Source organism: Pan paniscus, chromosome 5 (assembly GCF_029289425.2).
Source record: "Pan paniscus chromosome 5, NHGRI_mPanPan1-v2.0_pri, whole genome shotgun sequence".
In the NCBI taxonomy this organism is placed as follows: domain Eukaryota; kingdom Metazoa; phylum Chordata; class Mammalia; order Primates; family Hominidae; genus Pan; species Pan paniscus.
This window is the reverse complement of record NC_073254.2, coordinates 84,653,129-84,662,448: the sequence shown is the minus strand read 5'-3', so window position 1 is coordinate 84,662,448 and position 9,320 is coordinate 84,653,129. Positions and strand designations below refer to the sequence as shown.

At 35.3% G+C, this 9,320-nt stretch overlaps 1 pseudogene; it reads left to right on the top strand.

The window, feature by feature from the left end:
• The first annotated feature begins 2,232 nt into the window (after nucleotides 1–2,232).
• On the top strand, nucleotides 2,233–7,655 carry LOC117978380 (transmembrane protein 98-like; annotated as a pseudogene).
• The last annotated feature ends 1,665 nt before the right edge of the window (nucleotides 7,656–9,320 follow it).

Here is a 9,320-nt window from a genome sequence, read left to right as displayed (position 1 = left end):
AAAGTTACTGTGCAATGACAGGCATGTATGATAATGTGTCTCACAGACATATGGGAAGTGACAACCAGAGTAGAGCCATCACCTTACTTTGTTCCGTGGTGTAGGTGCTCTATGGTCTCTCCTCTGCTTAATTATGCTAGAATATAGGTTTGCTTAGGTACCAAAGTAAACTAAAATAAAGATTAGCATTAAAAGTTATGGACACAGAAACTATTTTGCTCTGCTTCTATAGATCACCTGTTCTCCAAGGTGAACAGAATATATAAGCTTTTAATGAGTGTTTGAAATACAAGAAACTAATAATCATTTAACCATTATGTAGATTCCATGACCTAATACTGAAGTATAAAACAAAGATAATTCATTCTCATATTTTTTTTATAATTTGAAAATATAGTAGAAACAATAGAATAAAGTATTTCAAGATTTAGGAAATGTATTAGAACTGCTCATAACTGTATTTTATGTAAATTTATTGTGATTATGTAGATTGTGCTAGGGGTTCTGATGAAGAGGAGAAAGAATACTTTCTCTTCATACTTTAAATGCTTGAAGAAAGTTCCTAAGACTAGGAAAAGAAATCAGTAAGTTTTATTAGCAATTACCATTTAGTTACCTCTCCCTAGAAATACACCCCCACCAGATTTTTGATTGGTTTGATTTTTTGCTAATTAGTTCTACGAGTTTCTTATATTTTTTTATTATTAACACCTTAGCCTAATGTGTGTAACAACTATTAACATAAAATAAGGGTTTAAAAACATTATTTCCTATTCACTTATTTTCCTAATAATAGTATTGTTTATATTTCCCCTGCCCCTACAAAATCGATGAAGGAACCCTAATAGGGTTATTCTAGGACCCTAACATTTATGTAAATTACATTTTAGAATTTCTGAGAATTTGAAGGAATGTCGGTATTGTTTTAAGGTCCTTACAGAATTTTGTGGTAAATAGAAATTTTTTAATATTATTCAGGAAAGCAATCAAGGTTTTTATTCTAGGTGCTTCTGTTGTATAGAAAAGTAATGGTTCTGAATGGAATTACCTAGCAAAGAACAATAGGTACAACTGGGATATAGAGAAAATAAATTTGAATACTTTAGTACACATGCAATCTGTCTGATATGATTAGAGATTAAGATGCCTAAACAGATCTTTCTGGTAATAACATTTTGATACTAGCACCATAGAAATTGTTTTATATGTGGTCATGATCATTATTGCTAAACTTTAGTCTTTAAAGAAAAACCTGCAGTTTAACTCATAAAAATAATTATCTTCCTTGGTTGGTATACACAGACAATTGTCCTTAGTTTTCACCTTTGTCTCTTGTTTAGATTTTAAACTACTATATTACAAGTTCCTCCAGTAAATGGCATCACAGCATGGTTTTAATTTCTTAATGTGAGTGAATAGTTTTAGTTTTCAAAAACAAAATAGTGATTATCATAAATTTACTGAGATGTGACTGAAATGATTGTTGCATGACTAACCCATCTACCTTGTATGATGAAAAAGAGTATTTGATTGTCTGAGGCTATAGAGGTCCAGCTCAGTAGAGTGAAAAAAAGGACACTCTTGTACAAACAGGAAGAAAAAAGTACTGTTAAATTACTGGACAGGCATGGCGGCTCACGCCTGTAATCCCAGCACTTTGGGAGACTGAAGCGGGCTGACCACCTACGGTCAGGAGTTCGAGGCCAGCCTGGCCAACATGGTTAAAACTAAAAATACAAAAATTAGCGGGATGTGGTGGCAGGCATCTCTAATCCCAGCTACTCGGGAGCCTGAGGCAGGAGAATCTCTTGAACCTGGGAGGCGGAGGTTGCAGTGAGCCGAGATCATGCCATTGCACTCCATCCTAGGCAACAAGGGCAAAATTACATCTCAAAAAAAATTACTAAAATTTGAGTCTTTTTCCTTTTTTGCATGGCCTTTCTCTCATCTTGTCATGATATTTTTAAAATTGCCACTATTGTTGTTTTAAATAAAGAAAAATTAAAATTTTCAAATATGAACATAGACTAAACTGTTCATTTTCTATTGTGCAATGCCATTTCCTATACAAATATAAGGGCCTTTAACTTGAAAGTAGCACACCAAAATTCCACAACACATATTTTATCCTGCATTAGTCTGTTTTTCACTGCCATAAAGAGCTACCTGAGACTGAGTTACTTATAAAGAAAAGAGGTTTATTTGGCTCACAGTTCTGCAGGTTGTACAAGCATGGCACCAACATCTGCTCGACTTCTGTTAAAGCTTTTGGAAGCTTTTACTTATGGAGCAAGGTGAAGGAAGAACAGACCTGTCACACAAGGAAATAGGAAGCAAGAAAGGTACCAGCCTCTTTTAAACAGTCAGACACACGCTAACTATTAGAGTGAGAACACATTCATTACTGTAGGGAGGGTACCAAGCCATTCATGAGGGATCCAGCCCCATCCAGCCCTTTCATGACCCAACAACTTCCCAGGCCCCACCTCCAACATTGGAGATCACATTTCAATATGAGGTTTTGAGGGGACAAATATCTAAATTACATCAAATCCTTATCAGAATGGTGGAAATACTGCACAAACTAACACAATTGTTTTTATTTCACTTCTCGATAGTACACATGCTACCAACCTCTATACCTTTAGCATAGTGATAAGCTAAAGAAAGACTATAAGGATAAGGAAACATGGCTTTGAGCATCGATGGTTGGTTAATACAGAGGAGTAAAACAAATAAAGGATATGGAGAGTTTTTCATTCATGATAGAACATCATTGCATTATTTCCACAGTTAAAGCAAGTATTGCTCAAATGGAAACTGTGACCTCTTAAGGATGTCAGTGCTCCCTTTCCTTATCACAGTTACTCGATGGTTCATGCAACACTCTGACTTTGTAGTAGATCTGAGTCTTCCTGAACTCCTGCATGTTGTGGATCCACAAGAATTCTGTGTTCATAAGAAACTGGGCGTGATGTCTACAAAGGAAGCAGCTCTGCTCACTGGCATGTTCCATTGTCCTATCAGACCTATCAGACCTCACTTGCAAAACATACATTCCAAGATAAAAATATTAAAAATTTCAAGATGGTGACAGCAGAAAATGAAATTACACCAAGTGCCAAGCTTGTGATGCCATCTCTGTGGCTGAATCAGCTTTAGGAAAAGAGAGGTGAACGTTTCCAGATTTTGCTTCAGAGAAAGGTTTTGCGATGATCATTGGATAATGAATTACCATTGTTTTTCTCTACCAGGTTAAAGCGTGGTTGCATTTTGTTTAAAATGGACTGTTATATAACATCATAAATTATATTTTACCCAATAAAACTTGGTCTTTTACTAAAGTAGAACATACGGTTAAAAAAATAAAACTGAATATTGAATTAGGAAAAGAAAAGAATACTGATATCAATGATATTTGATTCAGCTGTTTTGCTAAATAAATGCATTTTATGATTTTTAAAGATGCACATCCAGAAACTTTTTATATCACAGTGGATTATTATAAGATTTCTATCACAAAAAATAATATTGGTCTTCATGCAGGTAGTAAGCTATCAGACACAGCTTTTATGTGCCTAGATTCAAAGGGATGAATAAAAAATAGTACACATTACATTGTTTCTTCACAATTTGGGTGACACACAATTTGAAAGGCAAACTATACTAATATACAATGAAAATACACAATGAAACATCATAAGGTAATATAAAATGATAAGTTGTATTCTTCTGTTTCCTAGAGAAGGACACGTCCCTCACATTTTTATACAATTTTTCTTTGTAGGAATTATTGTGAATTTTTATTTTATGTTTCTTTGTGTGATTACCTTATTCTCTGTCTTCTTCAACAGTAAGCTTCCCTAATCTGATTTTGCTCACTCATGTATAGTCCAGCCTTGACTCAGTGTCTGACACAGTGGTGAGAACTGGCATATGCACTTAATAAACACTGCTAATTCGAAAATATAGAAATACCTCACGCAGGACTCATTTCACAATAGAAATGTAATGTTAAAAACAGGAAAATATTTGACTTACCAGGAAAGACTCTACAGAAAAGATAAAATAGTAACAATTACGAGAATGGGCCAAAGGGATGAACAAGTTTGGCGAAGCTTTTGTAACGAATACTCTGTAATGATTCTAGGAAAAATACTTTAAAGTAGTTTTATTGTCACTGAGTCATAGAGTTAGTGCAATACCACTAAAAGAGTAAAGACTGTTTTAAGAAATTAACATTTCAGTTATTTCTTCAACCACTCTTTAGAGAATTTTATTTTGAATATATCTAAAATATTCTAGGAAGTCAGTAGTTTCCTCATTGTTCATTCAATACTCAAAAATAGAATTTTATTTTTAACTACATGATTTCTATTTATATGTAATGTATTTAAGTATCTCATTTTTATAAAAGGTAATATTCATAGAAGTTTCTTAAAACATGTAATGAAAAGGGAATGGAAAGAATAAATTCAAATCCAGTGTGGAATGTTTCAAAATTGTTAAAATTTAAATTGTTATATTTTCAGTGAATTTACTGTGAATTTTTATTAACCAGTAGTATATGCTATCAGAAGAAAACCTTTGTAATAATACAGAAAGGACTTGAGAATTTCAGTAACTAATTTTCGAGCATACAACCAATTGCATATATTAGATTTAATTCATCTTTTATAGAACTTCAAGAACTAAGCTATCGGTTTGATTGTAACTGAAATATGTAACTCAAAAAAGCTCTATTTAAATTAATCTAATTATATGCTTATGTTTTCAGTTTCCCAGTGTGATCATAGTTCTTTATTTTGTCTTTATTTCCATCCTCCATGAAATAGGAATTTGTATCTATTGGTTATTATATTATATACATTAGTAAATTGCTACCTAACAACTTCATCTATAGCCAAACTACATTTAGGTCAAAAAATAAATACTTTTGTCAGACACTATCCATCAATTGTAACAATTGTAAATATTTCTCTTTTGATATTTCCCTAATACCATTAAGGTTTCAATAATATATTATTCAAATGTGTACAATCATTTTCCTTTCAGTTTAAGAAAGTGAAATCAAACTCAAATATTTTACTTGCCATGTAGTAGAAATACTTAAATAAGACAAAGTATAAGTTATACAATTTTTTTCAAATTTTGTGTTTTTTCTTCTCATGGATATATTATTATCTGAAAGGAGTATATTCATGCAATTTTCAGATCAGTTGTGCCACTATCCAAATTTAAATAAATAAGATAGTGCACAGGAGGCAGAAAAAAAGGTCAGAAAACTGGCTGGGCACGGTGGCTCCCGCCTGTAATCCCAGCACTCTGGGAGGCCAAGGCAGGCTGATCACGAGGTCAGGATATCGAGACCATCCTGGCTAACACGGTGAAACCCCGTCTCCACTAAAAATACGAAAAACTAGCCAGGCATGGTGGCAGGCGCCTGTAGTCTCAGCCACTCGGGAGGCTGAGGCAGGAGAATGGCGTGAACCCGGAAGATGGAGCTTGCAGTGAGCGGAGATTGCACCGCTGCACTACAGCCTGGGCGACAGAGCATGACTGGGTCTCAAAAAAAAAAAAAAAAAAAAAAGTCAGAAAACTTAACCTATACTGTACCATAAAGTAAGTCATTTAGACTAGACACTTCAGTCTTATAATATAGTGCATATTATGTCTTAATCACCTCATTAACATATTTAGGTTTATATAAGCATACCTCTGTGCAACATACATTAGAGAGAAAGAACTAATAGAAAAATAATAGAATAATAAATATAGAATTCCTATTGTTCTGAAATCATAGTTAATGAGAATGTCACTATATACAAATACTCAAAAGATATATTAAAATTAAGAAAAATCATAGTGTTCTTGATTTTGTTCTTTATTTCTGAGAGGGCACAGTAATACCCCTTCCTGTCCGTGTGAACATTTTCTCCAATCTCTACTCTTCCCCATGTGGACACATGTGAGAGCATATACACACTTTCTAGTGTAGTTTTAGGTAGAATTTATTTTTTCCTTGAGAGAGAACTTAGAGAAAATGGAGCAGAATGGCCTCAACTTTTACAAAAAATTGTAAATGGGTAACAGAAATACTTAGAAATAGTCATAAACAACTTACAGCAGATTGTTTACACAAACCCCAAAATTTTTTATAAGGAGATTGATTTAACTTATTCTGATTTCTATGCTCTTATAGCAATATTTTCAGTGGAAAAAATCACATCAAAACACTTGCAAACTAAAAATTGTGCCTATTGCATATGCCAGATATCTAGTTTTTCTCTCCAAACACAAATTGCTAAGGAATACTTCAAAGCTTCAAACAAAACTTAAAAAAAAAAATAAAAACATGCTAGAAATATTTTTTTCTATAGATAACTTACATGGATAATAAAAGGAATGTTTCTTGGAAGTAAAGGTTACAAAGTGCTTATTCGCTTTAGTCCTCAACAAAGCTTTTCTGAATTATATTATTTATTGAAAATAGAATTTCTCCATATGGCCAGCAGTAAATCTATTTTTTTGTTTGTTTCTACTTGTTTTTTTTTCCCTTAAAATATCTGCAATGTGGGCAGAAGATTCGTGATTGGGTAAGCACTACCATATAATATTGTTACTAGGATTTGTCATCTAAGGGTTTCGTTTGTTTTATTGTTTTAAACATAATAGAAGGTATCATATTTTGTGGTATTTAAAAAATACTTCTTTATTTCTTTAAAAAATAAATTAATATAGCTTGCTCCCATCGCCATGGGACTGCTCATCTACAGTTCAGAAAATTTAGCCTATGAGGAGGATATGAGTGAGACTAAGTCAGGAGCCACCGAGAAGCAAGAAGGCCACAGTGATTGTTGCCATAAGCGTGCTGGCTACCATCTTTCTGGCTTTGTTTGCAGTCTTGGTGGTGGTTTGAGTGCAGCGCTACCGCTGGCCAGGAGACCTGCTGCAGCGCTATGATTCCAAGCCCATTATGAGTCTCTTGGGTGCCATGGAGACCCAATCTGAGCTCTCTGAGTTAGAACTAGATGATGTCATCATCGCCCACTCTGGCATAGAGCCCATTCTGGAGAATGAAGACTGGATCTAGGATGCCTTGGGTCTCATGTCCCACTGCATTGTCATCTTGAAGATTTGTCACACTTTGAGAGAAAAACTTGTTGCCATGACAACGGGCTCAGAGGCTGAGAAGAAGACTTCAGCCACTGTCAGCAGCATCATTGTGGTGGCCAAGTGGATCATCCCCAGAGTAGATGATGTTGTGAAATCAGTGTACCATCTGTTAAGCACCAAGCTCCTGGATGTGAGTACGACTGCCCTGCTCCTGTCAGTCATCAGGTGCTGGTAACCAGAAATGCCTGCCATCTGAACAGGGGCCCCAAAGCACTTGGAGGTGCTTTGAGAAGCAGCCTTGCCTTCTGAACCAGATAAAGACCTCCCAGGCCCTAAAGCCTTCTTGCAGGAGCAGTTGGGAATTTATTGCCTGTAGGCCAGCAGCTAGTCATGAAAGCTAGCAAGAATGGCTTAGATGAGCCTTCCACTTTTTCCTGTAGAGTTAGTTGTTCTCCAGGGCTCAGGAATGTGTGCATAGCAAAGCAGGAGAGTCCTATCTGGTGATGCCATTGTTGCAATTACAAATTGTGGCTGGTGAGAGGCAGTCTAATACCACAATTAGGGGATATGCCATTCATCATTTGCACAACACAGCACTGAAACTGATAGATGGTCAGCTTTATTTAGATTCCCTAGTGTTTTCAAGAAAATTGTGCTACCATATAAGAAATCTAGAGGTTTCACATTAAACATCAGAATTTCTGGCTTCTCCTGAACAATCAGATTTGGCAGTTGTGATTTGTGTTTTCAAACGAGAACAATCAGTTGGAGTTAAGTAGGGATTGCCTCTCTTGGCAAGACTGTACTCTTTTTTGCCTGTTTCATTTATTTGTATTATCTGCCTGATCCCTGAGGTATCTGAGCCTGTCCTGTTATTTAGAGGTTTGGGTTTGAAGCTTAGCACTATGAAGTTTATTATTTCCTTTTATCCTTATGCCTACAATTTTACTATACGCCACTAGGTATACAGTAAATTTATACTTATGATTCCCTCAAAAAATAATAATTCAAAAATAAAAATAAATTAGTATAATTCATATGAATGTTGTTTTTTATCTCTTTTACTTTTTAAAAAATTTCTGCCATATCTAAGATGTTTATAAACAGACTATAGGGCAAACATTTGCAAAGGTGTATATGGAATGCAATTAATGAGCTAACAGGAATTTGGCAGTAGAAACACTAGTGTGTTAAAACATTTACAGTTTTCTCTGCAATCCAGTCCAGGAGGTAATAACATCTTTTTTTTTTTTTTTAATACTTTAAGTTCTGGGATACATGTGCAGACGATGCAGGTTTGTTACATAGGTATACACGTGCCACGGTGGTTTGCTGCACCCAGTAACCCGTCACCAACATTAGGTATTTCTCCTAATGCTATCCCTCCCCTTGCCCCCCAACCCCGACAGGCCCCAGTGTGTGATGTTCCTCTCCCTGTGTCCATGTGTTCTCATTGTTCAACTCCCACTTATGAGTGAGAACATGTGCTGTTTGGTTTTCTGTTCCTGTGTTAGTTTGCTGAGATTGATGGTTTCCACCTTCATCCATGTCACTACAAAGGACATGAACTCATCCTTTTTTATGGCTGCATAGTAATCCATGGTATATATGTGCCACATTTTCTTTATCCAGTCTAACATTGATGGGCATTTGATTTGGTTCCAAATATTTGCTATTGTGAACAGTGCTGCAATAAACATACATGTGCATGTGTCTTTTTAGTAGAATGATTTATAATCCTTTGGGTATATGCGCAGTAATGGGATTGCTGGATCAAATGGTATTTCTGGTTCTAGATCCTTCAGGAATCGCCACACTGTCTTCCACAATGTTTAAACTAATTTACATTCCCACCAACAGTGTAAAAGCATTCCTATTTCTCCACATCCTCTCCAGCATCTGTTGTTTCCTGACGTTTTAATGATCACCATTCTAACTGGTGTGACATGGTATCTCGTTGTGGTTTTGATCTGCATTTCTCTAATAACCAGTGAAGATGAGCTTTTTTTCATATGTTTGTTGCCTGCATAAATTTCTTCTTTTGAGAAGTGTTTGTTCCTGTCCTTCGCCCACTTTTTGATAGCGTTGTATTTTTCTTGTACATTTGTTTAAGTTCCTTGTAGATTCTGGATATTAGCCCTTTGTCAGATGGATTGCAAAAATGTTTTCCCATTCTGTAGGCTGCCTGTTCACTGTAATGATAG